At 32.6% G+C, this 18940-nt stretch overlaps 1 protein-coding gene across 2 annotated transcripts in view; it reads left to right on the top strand.

Annotated features, from left to right (window-relative positions):
- Prosap (SH3 and multiple ankyrin repeat domains prosap) overlaps positions 1-18940 on the top strand; it is a 382041-nt gene that overhangs the window by 55995 nt on the left and 307106 nt on the right. The window lies entirely within an intron of this gene.

The raw sequence follows: 18940 nt of genomic DNA, 5'->3' as shown, positions 1-18940 counted from the left end.
GAAACGCCTAGCACACAACAGGGATGAATGGCGAGAAATGGGAGAGGCCTTTATTCGACAATTCGGATAGAAAAAGGGCTAAAAAAAAATAAGAGCCAAGCGCTTAACGCTACTTCGAAAATCAAGCGGCTTCAATGCAAAAATAGTACAACCAGAAATTGATCCATATTTCGAGGGACAGGGATTGGTGGTGTGCTTGGGGATTGTGGAGGACTATTTTAAAACACAAGTTCTCGGAAATATACTCCTACAGCCTGGTCTAGTATTCACGGTCTCACAATATCTCTTCAAGAACGAGCAAAACTACCCAAATGCTATGAAATCTTAAACATAGTATTATAGAAAGCCAAAGTTTAGAAGATTTAGCGTACGAGAAAAGGAAAGTATACCTACAAGACTGTAGCAATAACACAAATAACATCTACAAATAACACAAAGATACAAGATAAACAGCTTACAGAGAGACAGGACACGATTCATCTAAGAAAAATTCAGACAATCCTAAATGGAAAAAAACTTATAAAGATAAGTTTTAAAAAGAAATATAAAAATTTATACAAAATTAAAAGAGAACGATACCTGATATAAAGCATACCTAAGAGCTATAAATATTAAACAAGTAGTAGAACGAACTAATGATGTAGAGGTGCAACTGTCAAGTCAAGCATCAACCAAGTCTTTATTCAAGAACACTGCGTTGATTTGATCACCAGTAGCAGACCTAAGATGGACGAAGGACTACTTTCTGACAGGTAAATGCTAAGAAGAAGACGACAGGACTACCATTAAAAACATGATTACGACCAGCATGAATAAGACCAACACAAGAACTACCAACATAGACAAATAATTAAAGAAAATGCAGTAGAAAACTCTAAACTATGGACATACATAAAATGCTTACACGTATTTAAAAGACAAAATAATACAGCAGATGTCGAAACCTGCAACCGCAGCAATTGGACACTTTAAAAGAAGAAAAAGAACAACCACTTTGTTCAATAGAGTCAAAGTCAGTGTGTAACAATTGTATTTAAAAATATTGAGAATTAACCATTGTCCAAATGTTTATTTATAGGTGCTGGTATTATCTTGTATTTCGAAATAGGTTAAATATAAAATATTGGTGTGTATGCAAATCAAATTACTGTACCTGTGATGTTGAATTAATACTTCTGCTTCTTCCAGAGTGCACTGGTTCATGGATAGCTTCTCTTTAAACTTGGGTGGTGGTTTTATACAAAATTGGAGTGTTTATCGCGTTGGTTTGTACAAGACTAAGTGTGTGTGGACCGAAGTAGCTTCACCTCCCTTAAGTATAAAATACTTAATACAAAATTAAAATACGTCGGGAGCGACTGGACTTAAAATGCTTAGAGCAAGTCCTTCGTAATCATAATAAACTATTATGAAGAATTATTGAGATGCAAGTAAGTGAAAAGAGGAGGAGAAAAATACTTAAGAGGATAGATCATATATACATATATTATATAAAAATATAAATAATAATAAATTATATAAAAGGGCGAACAATTTTCTCACTTTAACTTTAACCATACATTTTTCTGACATTTTATTCACTTTGATCTTTTTCATTATCCACCCTCTAAATTTTATTCTAAGCAATTTCCAACAAGAGCCCCTAACGCTAATGAGAGTCTTTGAAAAGTGTGATTATACTTTTTCCATTTCTTAATAAAAGTTTCCATTATTGGGCGTCTTTTCCATTTATCTTTTGTACTATCGTCAAAATTCTCTTACAAAAGTAAATTAAGACGGTAGAAAAATCCAAGTTTTATTTCATTCCGGAAATCGCGCGGCTACCAATCAAGGTTCTATAGTAATCTACAGGTTGCACTAAATAAAAACAACAATATAAAGTTATACAGGGTGGTCCTTAAGTAATTGTACAAAAAGAAACAGTAGATTCTACACTTTAAAATATTACGATTTAAGCTAAATTGCTTTAATAAAATGTTGATATTAAGAAAGATACAGGGTGTTAAAGTGCAAATTAAAAATTTTATTTTTGGCTATAACTTTCATGTTTGTAAACATTTATGCACAAAAATTTACAACTGGGTACTTTTAAATATAAGAAATTATAATTTGATGCACACTTTGATGTAGCGGATAGAGGGCGCCACATATGCCACATATGTGGCATAAATTTGCACTTAACTTTTTTGCTCTTTGAGTGAACTGTATTTGTGATACAAAATATTAAAGATACATTATTTCAACAAAAAAAAGGTATACCTGTTAATAACTTTTAAACTTAATAGTTTTCGAGATAATCGCATTTTACAAATCAGCTGCATATTTCTGAGTTAAGGCAATTACCTCAGGCAACGAAGAAAAAATAGACAAAAACATTAATAAATCTAAATTTTGGTATAAAATACCAATAACTAAAGTTAGTAGTTAACGAAATATTAAATAAAATAAATATATCAGCAGGATAATTAATAATAGGATATGACAAAAAACAGAATAATAGGATTTTACATCAAACATTTTATATTTTATGTTAAATTAAAGTCGTAATCAAAACATTTTGTTTACAAACCAAATTAAGAAATAGTTAAACTAAATTACTAAACTTTTTGTTAAAGTAAGTGTTCGATATGTCTACCATTTTCATTAATTCATTTGTCAATATATTCCATAAAAATCATCTCATATTAAATAGCATCATTGGTTCTAAAGAAACTGTTGCAGTATTTATTTCTTCCCATATTTGGTTGCAAATGTTCATGGCATTCTTATAGACACGTTCTTTTAATACGCCCCATACACCAAAATCAAGCGGATTAAATTCTGGGCTACGTGGTGGCTATAATGTATAATGGACGAATCTATATCCAAATCTTATAGTATATTATGTCGCAAAGGTTAAATAATGTATTAAACTGTGATGTATCTCATTCATTGGTTACTTATATACACTCATATAAGCTTACGAGTAACTATAATTACTTTTGAACAAATGGACTATTATGATAATGATGATAATATTATGAACTAACGAACTAATATTATGCTGAACTAAATTGCCTGTTTGTTTACTATATTTATAACAATATCGGTTATTAGGCCAACGATGATGTTTTTGTAAAAATGCTGAGTCTTTAAGGTAAGATTTGTAGCAAAAGTATTATGAAACAAGACACGTGTGTTATTTCATACCTGTGATTTAGTTACCATTTGTCATAATAAAAATGGGTAAACAACAATTTACGTAATGAATAATAAGTATTATTTTGGGTTTTTTTATAAATTAAATAATTATATCAATATCTCACCACATTGCCAAGGAATATGACTGCCACGTCCAATCCAACGTTCAGAAAAGGTATATTTAACTATGTTCTCAACGCCTTCTCTCTAGAATGTGGTGGTGTACCATCTTACATAAACCATATATTTTGGTTTTTCAGCATTTTACAATAGGGAAAAAGTAATACAACGCCAGTAGGTATATAAATTTAAGAAACGATAGAAAAGGGAAATTGTATACATGATGACGGCCAGCGTCTGAATACGGACACGGCACCTAAAGAAGAAGATGAATAATATTTTCTCCAATAACACATTTAGCAGCCATAACAAAAATTTTGTAATGTTACATTATCATCTTTGAGTTATTTTAATAAGAATAAACTATGAAATATGCTTATCTACAGGTATTGAGTGCTTTACCGCACAAATATCACAACTAAGAATTATGAGGCAGCTGACTTATAAAATGCGATTATCTCAAAAACGGTTAAATTTTGAGGTTACTAACAAGTATACCTTTTCTTTGTAAAAATAATGTATGTTTAATATTTTTTAACACAAATAGAGGTAACTTTAAGAGCAAAAAAGTTAAGCGCAAATCTATGCCACACCTGTGGCATATGTGGCGCCATCTATCAGTAACATTAATTTATGTATAAAATTATAATTTATCCTACTTAAAAGCGTCCAATTATAAATTTTTGTCCAAAAATATTTACAAACGTAAAAGTTATAGCGAAAAATAGAATTTTAAATTTCCACTTTAACACCCTGTATCTTTCTTAATATCAACATTTTATTAAAGCAAGTTGGCTTAAATCGTAATATTTTAAAGTGCAGAATCTATGGTTTCTGTTTGTACAATTACTTTAGGACCACCCTGTATATTAAGAAAATACGAGTCTATAAAAATATTATAGACTCAAAATTACAAAGAAAAATAGTTTTAAAATGTACATAAAAGAATGTTTGCCATACTATTGATACTATGGTTCCATACTAATTCATTTCGACATAAGGTCTTGGCGTTTACATATACTTTTTGGTTTCGCTTGAATCCTTTTTGATTGGTAGCTGAGAAGTGTTATCCAGAAGGTAGAAGCATATCGAAAGCGGATAAGCAGGCGCCAGGAAGCAAAAATAAAGGTATGTGGAGAAATATGGTGAGATAATTAAAAATCAACCAAAGTTGGAACTGTTGCCAGATGCAATGCAACCTAAATATGATTTCGAAAAGCCGTTTATCTTTCCATGATTATAGTAAACGGAATAAAGAAGGTTTTAAAAACGATGAAGGAGTTGGAGCTGGAGTAAATGGAGGAAAAGAAGGAAGCCTTAGTAAAAGTCTAGGTTTAGTCCCTCTTCTATCTTCCAAGTGATAGTTTAGCTATAAAGATGTACCTGCAGGAACTAATAAAGAATTGTGGGACATATTTATAAAAATTATATCGAATGGACAGGCTACACTAAAGACACTGGAATCGTTTCAAGTTAGTTTGGAACTGTTTTAGAATCTAATTTTGATCGGAAAAAATAACAAAGTAAGCAAGTAGGCGCCTGAACATACCGGTATTGAAGGGAACTAAAAAAGCGAAACTACTAGATAGGCGAGATCCAGAGAAAAGATCCAAAGATTTACTTAATATGAGTAGGAATGATCTACGAGCTATCGTCGTTATTCTTGTACAAAACTGAGACAAGAACGCATCGATTTAAAATCTTATCTAGTTTGAACAGTCCTCACACAAAATGACTTATATCTAAATTATGAGAATCATAGAAAAAAAAATGTAAGAATAAAATAATTTTAAAACAATGATGTTACAAAATATTGCTCCCCTTTAATATTGATACCTCGTATTGGTAGGTGCAGCTTATATTCGACACGCATGACTAAAACAATTGCCAAAATATTTTTAATTCCCATTAAAAACACATCTTGCATCACAAGTGATCATTATTTATGAATTTCATTGGAAGTTGTTAATTTGAAAGAGCAAAAACTTTTTAATTACAGTTCAACAAACAGTTTTGGCATTCAAATAGTCACACCTTTTAATGCAAAACAATTCTCGATATTTGAAACCGCGAAGGTGGTGCGAACAAAAATTCAATTTCGCAAACCACATATATTTATTGTGGTTGATGTTTTGAAGATGTGGTTGACGATAGTCGGTCTTTAATCTTGGGTTTTTCAACCTTTAAGGGTTCTTGAGAATTTTGAGGACCCCTTTCCGCAAAGTGGAAATTTTAATTGTAATTTTGTAACAAATAACAAGAAAAAAAGGGAAACTAAACTTAATATAAACATACGCACCTTCAGCAGAGAAGAAAGATCAAGAAATAGATCTTACGAACAAATCAAAAAAGCTATCATCAAATTACTAAAATAAGAGGTGTTAAAATAATAATGGGGGACTTAAACGACAAAGTAGGAAAAGAAAACTCGATTAAACTAGTAAGAAATTTCGGGTTATAGTTTATTTTTATGAACGAGAGAGTAATTAGCATAATTTTAACTGGTAGCTCCGACCACTCCATGGGCGTGCTCAAGATTAATTGAAAAATTACTTTGAATAATTGTAAAAAATAAATGAAATATTTCAGTGTTATAAAGTGTTATGTGTATGTAAACAAAAGTGACCTCTTTTATCACACACTATATTAGAACTGACTGGCCTACATTAAAAAGGGTTTTAAAAAATTCACATTTTTTTTAATTTTTAAAAATTACAAAAGAGAAAAAGAGTTTTTAAAACCGTCTAAGGTATGTTAAATAGATGAATAAAAATATTAATATAAAACTTACAGCTACTTGTTACAAATCCAAATCAGATTCAGAAGATGAACTTTCAGAACCAAGATTTATAATAACTGGCTCGATCATTTTATCAGTAATATTGTCCACATTTTTTCCTTTTCTTTAATAGTGTGATTTACTGCCTTTTCCCAGTTTTCAGGTTTTACATTATTTACGGCCTCAAAAAACAACTGTTTAACATCATGAATTTTAAAAGTGGTATTTTTTCTTGAAACTTCACTCTTTATCTGTGCCCATACCAGTTCAATCGGGTTTAATTCACAATGATATAGTGGGGATCTAACTACTGTCATTCCACGATTTTTGGCAATTTCATAAATTTCGTATTTTTTAAATTTTTCTTTATGAAGGGCACACAACGAATAAAGTTCCTTTCTTATAGATCCGGGATGGTACGTAATATTTTTTGAACTCAGCCAATTCTGCAAGTCTTTTTTTAACCACTTGGTTGTGGGCAGTCCTTCTATAAGTCTGGAGTGATAACTTGCATTATCCATTACTATTACACAGTTCTTAGGAAGAAGATCTATCATTTTTTCAAACCATTCTTGAAAGATATCAGCGTTCATGTCTTCATGGTAGTCACCGGTACGAGTTGATTCAAAAGTTAATAAACCACCTTCAACAAAACCGTCTGAACTGCCAATGTGTACTATTATCAGCCTGCGTCCCTTTCCTGATGGTGGGTTTAAACCAGTAGATAAGTTATTTACAAAAGCGTGCCTTTGACTTGTAACAGTTTCATCCTGCCAAAATTTATTTGGTGTATGACCCTCGTTGATCCATGTTTCATCAAGATAAAATATTTTTCTTTTTTGGTTTCTCATTTCCTTTATGGTTCTTAGAAAATGTCTTCTCCATATGACAATATCGCTTCTTTCTAATAAAATAGACTTTCTGGGATTCTTTTTCCAGCGGAAGCCTATTTCTTTTAAAAGTTTCCATAACGTACTTCGACTCATTTCTGGGTAATCCTTATCATCTCGAACTGAGACAAGAACTTTATCCAATGTTGGAAATTCTTGTCTAAAGAAGAATTCATGCACTTTCCGTCGAAGTCCTTCTTTAAAATGATATTCTATTTGAAATTTTGGTTTCCCTGGAGCATTACGTGGCATTTGAACCGTGGCTACCACATTTCTCTTCTTTAATAACTCTGTAAATCGTAGATTTCCCAACACCAAGTGTACTGCTAACTAACTCAACGGTCTCATCAACACTTTCACATAAACGTTTGTCTGTAAATGATTTAAAACAATTAAATATTAATGTTTTTTCATTAACTGTTAGAGGACCAATTTTTCGGCGTTTACACGGCACTTCCAAATTTTCCATAACACTAGTATACACAATAAACTGCACCTTGCAACTGAAGTACCTACTTTTAGTGAACTGTTAAGAATTTTGAATACGCCACTTGGACCTTCCTACAAAATGGAAAAACCCACTATCACATTTTCTGTGGAATAAGTTTAGAAGGTAATTATCTAGTCAATTACTGTCGTAGATTCCTGGAATTAAATGTTTGATTGTTGAAACCCTTACTTCGTGGAATGCACTCATTTCAGATAAAATAAAACGTTTTATTTTATCTAAAGAATTAAACTTTATTTTGCAAATAGGTAGGTACCTATTAGGCAGGTACTTATTAAACTTTTATTGGTTATATATAACCAATAAAATAAACATCTTACATTTCTTGCAAATTCATTAGTACCTGTTAACCTCCATCACTCCGACACTGGCAACCTTATTTAGGGATTAGTAACCCTCACAACTATTGTATTCTATTCTGCTCCAACCTTTATACCTGGTGGTCATACTCAATTTAAAATTGTTTTCCTATATACTTCTGTAAACTTGTTGACAAATATCTGTTTTTCATTGAGTCACCCGTATCAACAGTTTAGGGATTTGCATACATAATTTATTGTTTTATTACTCTCTTATACATAAAAATACACTATAGACGAGACAAAAACAAGAGAGGTGATAGATTAGTACAGATCCGTGAAGCATACAGCTCAACCATAAATATGAATTATATTAAGAAATGTTTGTATAATTAAAGAGCTTATTGAAAATTGGAAATTGCCGAAACGTTAAAACAATTATTAAGTGTTTTATTTGTAACAGACAGACAATCCCAGGAATTAAAAAATTTCTGTATCTACAATAGAATACACACATACACACACATATAAAGTTTTAGGAGACATTCGTTGGACTTTCCGAGTTTGAATTTGTATCAGCCCAAGTGTCTGATGAGGCTGGGATAGGCCGAAATGATTCATAACACTTTATTGATACCGATTCGAGTACGGGAAGTTTAACGAATTTGTCATCCTAGGCCATATATTAGGCCATTTAATTCAACAAAGCGATAGAAACTTTTGCTAGAAGATTTATTCTTTTATACTATATTTCGCATAGCCCAGAGGACAGGAAACGATATTATTATATCGTTTTCGTTCACGGCCGCAAAAGCCGGTGGCGCCTCTGTACGCTAACCACTGCGGTGGTGAAGCTTTAGGAGACATTCGTTGGACTTTCCCAGTTTGAATTTGTATCAGCCCAAGTCTCTGATGAGGCTGGGATAGGCCAAAATGATTCATTACACCTTATTGATACCAATTCGAGTTTAACGAATTTGTCCTCGTAGGTCATATATTTGGCCATTTAATTCAACAAAGCGATAGCAGCTTTTGCTAGATTTAATCTTTTATACATATAATACATGCATATATATATATATATATATATATATATATATATATATATATATATATATATATATATGTGAAATTTTATAAAACACTGTTGTAAATTTTCGTAAACTTAAATAATAAACAAACAGTTATTGGTATTTGTGTCACACTTCTATATTTGAGAAATACTCACCCTGACCTCTCCAACGGTCTCGCCTGGAACAATAACAAAATAGTTATAAATCATACTTCGGAAAGCACAAATTATAGACATGAATATGTATAATGATTTTAACAGCACAAACGGCTATTATTAAATTGACTTACGTGACCTTGATGCAAAGGTTTGAAAAATAAAAGCCAAAACATTGACTGGTATAACTGGGTTAATATTAAATTAACTATTGTATTTTATAATGGTATTTTTTTAATTTGCATTATAAAAGAGGCTCACTTTAAGGTAAAAATATTGCTTTTAGGTCATAAATGGTAAAAAACGCTCTAAAAAGGTCAATTTTAATTAGATATGTATATTACCAAAAATTCAGTCATATCTTTACTTGTTCGAATGCTATTATGGCGGAAAAGTAATTCTTCATTAACAACTATGGAAAACAGATATTTAAACTTACCAGTTTGCTTAGCAACATAAAGAGACAATTTTATGATTCCTGTATTACAAGCTTAAAATACATTTTCACGGTGCAAACTACTTTTCTTATAATATTAATTAAAACTCTACATCAATTACTGAGAAAGGCAATCGTAAAACTAAAAAACCGCCTCATTCAGACTACAATATGTGCCAATAAGGCGGAAAACAGCTGAACCAATCATAGTTTCGACAATAGAGTCCGCAATAGAGTCAACGAAATGAATCGAACCAGGAATATCATCAACGATATCCGCAACAAATACCTACATCGGGAACTGTTGAAGGAAACACTTAAACAATATAACAATAAATAAATGAAGAAGATTCTCGAGGGTACACGAGGCTTAAACATACCAATTTTTTCGAACGTGGCACGTTCTCATCAGTTCCTAATTCTCCTGTTTCTATACTATCTTTTGCAAGTTTGTCCATGGAGTAAAATAATTTTTGCAAAAGATATTAACAATTTATTCCATTTTAATTGTTTATTAGTTGATAAATGTACCAAAAAACTTTTACCACAGCTCATTTTAACGGTGTTTCAATATGCCCACCGATTGTTTTTTCGGTTTTTTGATTAATCTTAATCGTTTTAACTAATTGTCTTGATAATTTCTTATTTACGTGGTCTAAAATATTTATTTTACGATTATTGGTATAGACAGTTTTCGGTAGTGCTGATAACAGCAACGAATCGGACTATTTATAAACAGTCCTAGAAAAAATTGTACCGCCTTGTTTAGACTTTGCTAATGATCACATTGGTAGAGTACGGTGGGCGGATCAATTAAGTGTATCTAGAGTACCGCCTAAATGATAATTATTTTCAATTCTTGGTATGTAGTTTTTAAAATACATTTCTTATAACATGGATCTATAAGACGTTTATATCAAAGGATATTGAATCAAAAATTATAGAAATTCGAGTTCAAAAACAATAAAGTTAGAAGCTTTGAGAGAAGATACATAAAGAATCGATCAGCACAAGGTGTCAATAAACGAAGACAAAATACCCAGTCTAATTGTATCTAAAGATGTACGTCACACAAGAAATATCATTTGTATCTCTTCAATATCACAAAACCCCACAATCACAAACCAGGGATCAGAATTAACGCCAGAAATAACTCCCTACGAAATCAAAACGGCACTTTTAGAAATGAAAAATAAAAAATCCCCTGGCGATGACAGAGTAGTGTTCGAAGAGATCAAACTAGGTGGAAATAAAATTAACCTTAAATCAAACTCAAACTAGGTGGAAAATATTTGTGAGCATGTGCTATTTTTGGTTAGATCTGAAATAGTTTCCAACTTCAATGGTTTATTTGCAATCGGACTTATTATATCGGATTATTCTTTCAAATTATCAACTCTTAGTGGGTTGCAACCATTAACCTACCACGGAGTGCAGGTAGGCCAATGATCAGTTTGCAAATTTTTCTGGGTCTATTTTTTTAATTCCAGCTTTTATTGCGGCGATGAGTTTATACTATCTACGAGGGTATTTATGATAATGAGTTGAAATAAAAAGAAATGAGAACATAAACAGAAAACACAAAGAAATAATAAAAATTTATAAACTAAGGGAAGAAACAACTAGAATAAGATACTCAGAAGGACTAGAGAAAGAGATGGATAATGAACATGAAATAACAGAAACAATAGAAGAAGAATGGGGAAAATTTAAAAATGCGATGATAAAAACAGCTAAATCAATATGTGGAACCACAAAAAATAACAACAGAGGAAAACGAACATCTTGGTGGAACGATGAAGTGAAAAGAGAAATAAAAGAAAAGAAGAAATTATGGAAAGAATACATCCAAGACAAAACACAACAAAAATATGAAAATTATAAGAGACAAAGAACAAAAGTTAAAGAGATAGTTAAGAAAGAGAAAAAGAAAAGTTGGGAAAAATTCGGGGAAAAAATGGAAGAAAACAGCACAGAAAACGTAAAATTATTTTACAGAACACTGAAAAACCTAAGAAGCAACAAAGAAACGAAACTGAAACAAATAATGAACAAGGAAGGAACAATAATAAACGACGATAAGACAATAATGGAAAGATGGAGGGAACATTTTCAGCTGATACTGAATGGAAATCAAGCGAATACAATGGAGAAGGAAAGCCACAACAGGAGAGTATCCATGAGAAACACGGAAAATCCAGAAACTATAGAAAAAGAAGAACTGGAAGAAGCAATAAGAAAGATAAAGATTGGAAAAGCACCAGGAAGCGATGAAGTAGCACCAGAAATGATGAAATATATAGGAGTAAAAGCAAAAGAAAAATTGTTATACATATATAACCTAATATGGAAGAGAAAAGTAATACCCAGAGAATGGACAAATGCAGTAATTATACCTATATACAAGAAAGGAAACACAAGAGACTGTAGGAACTATAGAGGTATATCACTACTATGTGTAGCAGCAAAAGTATACGAAACCATAATAGAAAGGAAAATTAGAAAAGAAATAGAACATAAATTAGAGGATGTACAAAGTGGATTCAGGAAAGGACACAACACACAAGACCATATATGCAACATGCAACAAGTAATAGAAAAAGCCTTAAAGAAAAATAAAGAAATACATCTGAGCTTTATAGACATGGAAAAAGCATTCGACTCAGTCAAAAGAAAAGATATATGGCAAAGCCTAAAGAAGAAACAAGTAAGTGAAGAACTGATAGAAGCAACAAAGAGTATATACATGAAAACAACAAATACAGTAAGAATGTTAAATATACAGTCAGAACCATTTGAAACAACCCAAGGAGTTAGACAAGGGGGAAGTCTCAGCCCAGTACTATTCATAAATGTAATAGATGAGATAGTGAAAGAATGTAAGAAAACATTCAAGAAATACTGCATCGGTTGGAACAGAATGCAAATGATAAATGCTGAGATGTGTATATTTGCAGACGACATAGTATTAATTGCGGAAACTGCAGAAAAACTGAAATACAACTTAGAGAAATGGAACCTAGAAGCAAGCAAATACAACTTAAACGTAAACAAAGAGAAGACTCAAATAATGAAAATATCAAGGAAACAAGGGACGGAAGATCAAATAGAAGTAATGATAGACCAACAAAAAATAATACAGACAAATTCATACAAATACTTAGGAACAGTAATCAACAACAAAGGAGACATCGAGGATGATCTTAACAACAGAATGGAAAACACAGGAAAACTATTCCAAGCACTAAATAGAGGATTCCTTAATAAGAAAGAAATATCAACAAAGACCAAGATGACAATATACAAAACAATATATAGACCTACAGTGACATATGGAGCAGAAAATTGGATATTAAACAAAAGACATCAGAGCAGAATTCAGGCAGCAGAGATGAAATACCTCAGAAGAACGATAGGAGTAAAAAGAACTGATAGAATCAGAAATGAAGAAATAAGAGAAAGACTCAAAATCAAACCGATACTCGACTCAATCAAAGAGAAAAAATTGGCATGGTTCGGATATCTAACCCGGATGGACAATAATAGACAAGTTAAAAGAGTGTGGGACGCCAAACCAATAGGGAAGAACAGAAGAGGAAGACCCATTAAAGAATGGAACAGTGACATCTCGCAGATACTACAGAGTAAGGGTAAGACTTGGCAGGAAGCAACACAGATGGCATCCAATAGGAAGGAATGGAGAAAGTTCGTTAAGAGCTAGGACACCTCAGAAGACTGTCAAATAGTGTAATGTAATGAATTGTATTTTAAACGGCCCAACACCGAAAGGTACAAATGGGTCTACTGATTAAGTAAGTAAGTAAGAGTTGAGATGAGTTTACATGTACCCATTAGGAAATAGACGCAGATTTGTTGTATTGTATGCTGAGCCTGTAGCGGCAATTTATTCAAGAGTCCCAGGAATTTTTACATGAGTAATCCATCGTCAAACCGTTATGCCAGTCCACGAAAGTTTAACTGTTTGATAAAATATATTAGTGCTACTATATAAACCGAATTTGTTAATTATTGAGTGTACTTTAAATAAAGTTACATTAAAGTTACAAAGCAATTGTGCAAACATTAGATACAACCTATAATGGCAGTTGAAAATGCTTTGTTTAACGAAGTTTTTAATTATTGGTCGTGTCAGTAGTAATATGTAAAACTTTTTGAAATTCAAATATCAGTATAATAGTTTAGGTACATGAAAAAAATAACCGTATTAAACAACGGCTTGTAAGTAGATCAATAGAAGTGTTGTGGTTAATACGTGACCAGCAAAATCACTCTGCTGAAAACCAAAGATGATGTGTGGTAGAAATACAATAAAACCAAGCTATTGCGTAATAAAATAGTGGTAAATTACTCTTCCTGATTTAAAATATAGATTTGCATTCGTAACTTTTTATAAATTCGCATATATCGTGCCTTTTTATCTGATAAATATCCTTAATTATACTGCGGTATCAATTTTGTGTCGTAATGATCCTAATAATATATATTTAAGTATACATCGTCCTTGGTTTTAAAATTGATCAAATCCTAACAATCATCGATAAAGAAGATTAATTATTTATGGCACACAAAAATATTTTAATAAAAAGAACGTGAACAGGCGTTTGTTGTGTTTTAGTGCATTTTAACGAGCGTCCTTTCGGTTTGTATTGTAGTATTTATTTAATTAGTGAATTTTCATCCATTTTGTTTATTTGTTTAAATTTTCTTCTTTTTCTTCTTCCTTTTATATAGACATGACTCTGTCTGTCTATATAAAAGTACTGATCGTCTTCCTATTGGGGAACCGTCTCTTGCCGTCTTTACTACCCTATTTGTTGTCATTCGGCTTATATGATCGTTACATTCTACTCTTCTATTTCTTAACCAGTTCTTGATTACACTTCTAGCTCTGTCCCATAGTGTCTGGATTACCATCAATTTTTCTAAGTGTTTACATCTCTGCTGTTTCTAACATTCTTTTTGTCCTCTCTGTGTCAGGTCTTGTTTCTTCCGCATATGTCATTATTGGTCTGATGACTGTTTTGTAAATTCGGCCTTTCGTTTCTCTCCCGATATTTTTATTTCTCCATATTGTTTTATTTAGGCAACCAGCGGCTCTGTTGGCTTTATTCACTTGATCTTCCACTTGTTTACGTACGTGTTTAAATTTTGTTCTGCATTATTTTATTAATACAGTGGTAGCTAAAGAAGACCACAAAAACGACATCAAAGCAAACCCTAACCTAAAATAACAAAAGACAGAGAAGATCGGAGAACTCTTGGGGAGACCTTTGTCAGGCTTAGATACAAACAGCTTGAAGAACAATAAGATTATTTTAGTTTATTTTGAGCTTGCTAAAAACTACAAGATGATTTTAAGAATACATTTATTCCATCCATCCATACATTCATTTTATGCAGTTATTATGAAATTATTTACCATTCTAGCGACCTCTATACGAAAACAAAATGGAGTCAAAAGTATTCTCATCGATGGTGATTTAGTTAAAGGGGTACGTCCTTCTAACATGGAAAGATTCTCAGCTCATTTTAATTTTCATATTAGGAGAAGAAACAGAATTATTATTATATTAAATTATTACCAATTTCCTTTAGAATTCTAGAAAAATTGTTGATTATAAAAGTTTAGCTAATTCGTACAAACCCACGTGGTATTTACGTAGCGGGTAGATACCGGTAGATGATAGATCTACTTCAGGGATGCGTCTCTGCCTACGTTAGACATAATTATATCTACTGGTACCTGAGATTATGTTTTAGACCCCTTCTTTTACGTAATTATCAAAGTTTCGCATCCTACTCTGATGTCAAGCAGTCTAAGGGAAATGATCCTAAATCAATCTATTAGTGGAAACTGGAAATTTAAATCTTCTTTAAACTGCGATGGAGAAAGCAATGGAAAATTTGAAAATTGAAATACAGACAAGGCCTCAGTAGAATTTTGATAGTAAGAAGTCTTTTTTAAGCTGGAACATTAAATAATTTAGAAAAGGAAATAACTGGACTGAAAATCCATATTCTCGGAATAGAGGAGGCTAGGTCCCTTGTAGGAAGGTTGTAAAGCTAGAAAGATGATGACCCCAAAAATTAAAATAAATATAGTGCAAAATTATGCATCTACAACTCAGAGTTAAGACAAAGATATCGAAGACTTTTACGGTCATATCGAACAAGTATTAAAACATGTTAAAAACATAAAATACTTATTTTAATGAGTGGTTTCAATGCCAAAAGTAGACAAAGAAAATGCGAAGATTTGATTGGAGAACATGGAATATTGGTCGAATCTGTCCAAGAAAAAGAAATGTTTATAACAAGCACATTATACAAGCTTTCACCAATAGATGAAATACGTCTACAGAGGGTAAAATCGTAAGAAACCAGATAAATTATGTGGTTATAAATACACTTAAGAAGATACAGAAATTCTATCAAATTTGCAAAGACGTATCTAGGTGCTGAAGTAGCTTTTGACCACTACTGACTTCATGTTAACTTTAAAACAATCTAAACAGAGCCAAAATAGACAACCATCGTTCTCTCCACGCTAAGAAACAGGGAAACAAAATTTAACTTTAATCCTTTTAATAGGGTTAAACTGAAGTTATTAATGGTAGTAGATTTTCAACTGGCCACCATGCAATATATATGTAAACCACAGATGGAATATCTGAATATAAATTGCCTTTATTTTATTTTCACTTTGAATAAAAAAATGTACACCATACCATACGTAACCTACAATTTCCAATTAATACATGTTAACAAATTCGTAACAAAACATGTATTACAAAAATGACACATTAATATTTATTAACAAAAAATTACTTGCAATAAATATAACATTATTCAAATGTATTCTACGATTCGACACACAAAATTAAGAAGGTGTTTCCTATAACATTGTCCATTGTATGCTAAGTTCGTCTTTAGCTAGCGAAGATATAAATTGAAAATTTAAAATTTCTCTGTATCCAGTGGTGTCACAAACAAGATCTTAATCGATCTTAAATCCAGCTTCAATAATTTTCCATGTAAATTGTATAAAACAAACTTGTACAAAAACTAACTAAGCATTATTGAAAAATTTGTCCACATTAAAAAAAATAAGATGAGTTGAGATTATATTCTGGTGACATTTGAATGATACACCAATTATACTGGAATCTCCATATAGAAATATGGAAAACTACAAAGGTGTTTATCAACACCCTTTGACGAGACGTATCGGGCCTACCCTCCGTATATGTCAAATAAACATAGAAGGAATTAGTAGATCAAAATCCGAATTTCTTTAAAAACTACTAATCGAAAATAACGTTGACGTCATAACCATTCAAGAAACTCACGCACCATCGGAAACCGAGCTTCTTAAGAGGGGTAAAATTCCGGGATATAGCATGATTGGAGCCACTTACAGCAATGTTTATGGCACTGCAACTTACGTGCATAACATTATACAAAATGCTAAGATGACGGACTGCAGCTGCGAAAATAATGTGTCCATAGTCTCTACAGAAGTGAATGGCGTAATCATAAAAAACATCTACAAACCACCATTAACTAAATGGCCAGGAGATGTAATAAAAGCTGTAGACAACCAACCTACAGTTTACATTGGGGACTTTAACAGTCACCACAACAAATGGAGATATGAAAACAATGATGAAAATGGGGAGAATCTACTGAAGTGGAACGAAGAAAATAATATTCACCTTATCCATAGTCTAAAAGATAAAACTACCTTCTTTTCTAGAAGATGGCGCAAAGGCTACAACCCTGATCTATGCTGGGTTTTCACTAACTCACAGATGCAACCACTTCCAAGCTCTCGAACTGTACTTCCCAGTTTCCCTCACAGCCAACATCGACCTGTCATAATCGAACTAGGCATACAAATTCCTATCGTTGAATCCACGCCGAGACCCCGTTGGAATTTTAACAAAGGAAATTGGCCCGAATTCACCAAAGAGCTGGACACCTGCATTCGCTTCATTGACCCAAAGGCCAACAATTATCACCGTTTTTTAGGAATGGTTATCTCTATCGCTAAAAAACATATCCCCCGAGGTTTCCGAAAGGAGTACATCCCAGGCTGGACGGAAGAAAGCCAAAAACTATATGACGAATTTTTGAAATCAGAAGATCCCGAAATTGGTGACAACTTACTGAAGTTACTGGACTCAACAAGACTTAATAAATGGAAGTCTACCGTAGAACATATTGATTTCTCACGTTCCAGTTGAAAAGCATGGGGACTGATCCGCAAACTGGGCGAAGCAAGAAGAGCGCAACATTTAAACAAATCAACAATTGAGCCAAATAAAATAGCCAATAGAATAAACGAGAACTCTTGAGCTCCATCTGAGAAAACTCATACATCTACCGTAAAAAGAGCTCTTAAACAACTTAAAGCAAATACTCCCGCAACATCAGAATACTCACGTGCCTTCTCATTGGATGAAATAAACGAAGCGCTTAATCAAACTAAAACAGGAAAAGCAGCAGGCTTCGGTGGAATGTATCCTGAGTTTATAGTCCACACTGGTACAAAAACACGACAGTGGCTCAAAAAATTCTTTAGCGACATTGTGAATACAGCTGTGCTACCTCCAGAATTCAAAAGAACAAAAATTATCGCAATACAGAAGCCTGGCAAAGACAACAAGCTGCCTGAAAGTTACCGGCCTATTGCCTTACTCAGTTGCTGTTATAAATTACTAGAACGGCTTTTATATAACCGAATATGTGACACCATTGAGGATGCGATACCAATTGAACAAGCTGGATTTAGAAGAGGACGAAGTTGCTGTGACCAAGTGCTATCCTTAACTACATTTATTGAAGCTGGCTTTGAAAGACGCGAAAAATCTGCCATAACATTTATAGATCTCACGGCTGCGTATGACACTGTGTGGAGAGGGGGCCTTATTTATAAGCTGATGAAAATCATACCTTGCATCAAAACTTGTCAGCTGATAAACAATCTACTGACTAACAGACTGTTTCAGGTATATATGAATGATGCACAGAGTAACGTTAGAAAACTTAACAACGGCTTACCTCAAGGCTCAGTGCTAGCTCCTTTATTATTTAACCTTTATACAGCAGATATACCTGAAACAAAATCAAGAAAATTTGCTTATGCTGACGACCTGGCCATTGGCTTCCAAGATAATAGTAAAGAAGCAGGAGAACGAGCTCTAAACGAGGACTTAACTACACTAAGTAAATATTTTAAGAACTGGCGCTTACATCCTAACACAAGCAAAACTGAAACCTGTCTCTTTCACCTGTCGAATCAACTTGCGGGCGATACTCTCAATGTAACTCTAAATGATACAGCTATCAAACATAACAACAACCCCAAATATCTAGGCGTCACACTTGATAGAACACTTACCTTCAAAAGTCATCTTACAAACACAGCCGGTAAACTAAGAACAAGAAATAACTTAATATCAAAACTTGCCGGAACA

The sequence above is a fragment of the Diabrotica undecimpunctata genome, chromosome 1 (genome assembly GCF_040954645.1).
Source record: "Diabrotica undecimpunctata isolate CICGRU chromosome 1, icDiaUnde3, whole genome shotgun sequence".
Taxonomy (NCBI): domain Eukaryota; kingdom Metazoa; phylum Arthropoda; class Insecta; order Coleoptera; family Chrysomelidae; genus Diabrotica; species Diabrotica undecimpunctata.
Note: the sequence above shows the minus strand (reverse complement) of the source record. Positions and strands in the feature narration are given on the sequence as shown.